Source organism: Rhincodon typus, chromosome 42, assembly GCF_021869965.1.
Source record: "Rhincodon typus isolate 14 chromosome 42, sRhiTyp1.1, whole genome shotgun sequence".
In the NCBI taxonomy this organism is placed as follows: domain Eukaryota; kingdom Metazoa; phylum Chordata; class Chondrichthyes; order Orectolobiformes; family Rhincodontidae; genus Rhincodon; species Rhincodon typus.
The window spans coordinates 5,639,630-5,642,336 of NC_063373.1; positions in this window are offsets into that span (position 1 = coordinate 5,639,630).

A 2,707-nucleotide genomic window follows, 5' to 3' on the forward strand; every position below is an offset into this window, starting at 1 on the left:
TATTTGTGTTTATGCTTTTTCACTGGAGAAATGAACAGTATAATTTCCAGACTTGTCATCCGTTGTTGCTCAAACTGACGGAATGTAAAATTACAATAAGTTGTATATTTCAGGATGAGGTGCTAAACCACGGTCTGTGTTCGTGATCAGTATTTTAGATTTCCAATAGGCCAGGACATTTCACTTGATATTCAGCTCTTTCTGTCCTTCCCTCTTAGCAGCCATTCTTCTGTCACTTCCTTGTTCTGTCTCCCTCATTCATGTCTCAGGAACATTGCATCTATTTATCTGAATCTCTCACGTTGTTCTTCACTTTGATACGGTACTGATGAAAAGTCCATTATGTCTTCAACAATCATCTTGGCAATATTAATAAAGGCAAACAGAAAGGATATTTTGTTTGTACTTTAGACCATTAACTACATTTATCAGTTACTTATTGTCATTTCTCTCCCCTCCCTCTCTGAATATTCCTAATGGGGTAAGTACACCACCTAGTGGTGCGTTCAGATACATTAGGTGCGTCGACTTGTGGTCACTGAAATGTTACATGTCTGCTGTTCATTCTTCCATGAATGTTCTATTATCATGAGGGGAAATTAACCTTTCTCTATTGCAAATGCTGAACACATCTACAGTGTTATTTAAGACAACAAGGTGCAGGGCTGGATGAACACAGCAGGCCAAGCAGCATCATAGGAGCAGAGAGGCTGACGTTTCGGGCCTAGACCCTTCATCAGAAAAGGGGGAGGGGAAGGGGGTTTTGAAATAAATAGGGAGAGAGTGGGAGGCGGATAGAAGAGGGATAGGTGGAGAGGAAACAAACAGGTCGAAGAGGCGGGGATGGAGCCAGGAAAGGTGAGTGTAGGTAGGGAGTTAGGAAGGGGATAGGTCAGTCCAGGGAGGACGGACAGGTCAAGGGGGCGGGATGAGGTTGGTCGGTAGGAGATGGAGGTGCGGCTTGAGGTGGGAGGAGGGGATAGGTGGGAGGAAGAACAGGTTAGGGAGGCAGGGACGAGCTGGACTGGTTTTGGGATGCGGTGGGGGGAGGGGAGATTTTAAAACTTGTGAAATCCACATTGATACCATTGGGCTGCAGGGTTCCCAAGCGGAATATGAGTTGCTGTTCCTGCAACCTTCGGGTGGCATCGTTGTGGCACTGCAGGAGGCCCAGGATGGACATGTCGTCTGAGGAATGGGAGGGGGAGTTGAAATGGTTCGCGACTGGGAGGTGCAGTTGTTTGTTGCGAACCGAGCGTAGGTGTTCTGCAAAGCGGTCCCCGAGTCTCCGCTTGGTTTCCCCGATGTAGAGGAAGCCACACCGGGTACAGCGGATGCAGTATACCACATTGGCAGATGTGCAGGTGAACATCTGCTTGATGTGGAAAGTCTTCTTGGGGCCTGGGATGGGGGTGAGGGAGGAGGTATGGGGGCAGGTGTAGCACTTCCTGCGGTTGCAGGGAAAAGTGCCGGGTGTGGTGGAGCTGGAGGGGAGTGTGGAGCGGACAAGGGAGTCACGGAGAGAGTTGTCCCTCCGGAAAGCAGATAAGGGTGGGGAGGGAAAGATGTCTTTGGTGGTGGGGTCGGATTGCAGATGGCGGAAGTGTCGGAGGATGATGCGTTGGATCCGGAGGTTGGTGGGGTGGTACGTGAGGACGAGGGGGATTCTTTTTTGGTTCTTATTGCGTGGACGGGGTGTGAGGGATGAGGTGCGGGAGATGTGGGAGACACGGTTGAGGGCGTTCTCGACCACCGAGGAGGGGAAGTTACGGTCCTTGAAAAACGAGGACAACTGAGATGTACGGGAGTGGAATGCCTCATCCTGGGAGCAGATGCGGCGGAGGCGAAGGAATTGGGAATAGGGGATAGCATTTTTGCAGGAAGGTGGGTGGGAGGAGGAGTATTCTAGGTAGCTGTGGGAGTCGGTGGGCTTGAAATGAATATCGGTTTCTAGGTGGTTGCCCGATATGGAGACAGAGAGGTCCAGGAAGGGGAGAGAGGTGTTAGAGATGGTCCAGGTAAACTTAAGGTTGGGGTGGAAGGTGTTAGTGAAGTGTATGAACTGTTCGAGCTCCTCGTGGGAGCACGAGGCGGCGCCGATACAGTCATCAATGTAACGGAGGAAGAGGTGGGGTTTAGGGCCGGTGTAGGTACGGAAGAGGGATTGTTCCACGTAACCTACAAAGAGGCAGGCGTAGCTTGGGCCCATGCGGGTACCCATGGCTACCCCCTTTGTCTGTAGGAAGTGGGAGGAATTGAAAGAGAAGTTGTTGAGTGTGAGGACGAGTTCGGCTAAGCGGATGAGGGTGTCAGTGGAGGGGGACTGGTCGGGCCTGCGGGACAGGAAGAAGCGGAGGGCCTTAAGGCCATCTGCATGGGGAATGCAGGTGTAGAGGGACTGGACGTCCATGGTAAAGATGAGGTGTTGGGGACCGGGGAATTGGAAGTTCTGGAGGAGGTGGAGGGCGTGGGTGGTGTCACGGACATAGGTAGGGAGTTCCTGGACCAAGGGGGAGAAAATGGAGTCGAGATAGTTGGAGATCAGTTCGGTGGGGCAGGAGCAGGCGGAGACAATGGGTCGACCAGGGCATTCAGGTTTGTGGATTTTGGGAAGGAGATAGAAGCGGGCAGTGCGAGGTTGGGGAACGATGAGGTTGGAGGCCGTGGGTGGGAGGTCACCTGAGGTGATGAGGTTGTGGATGGTTTG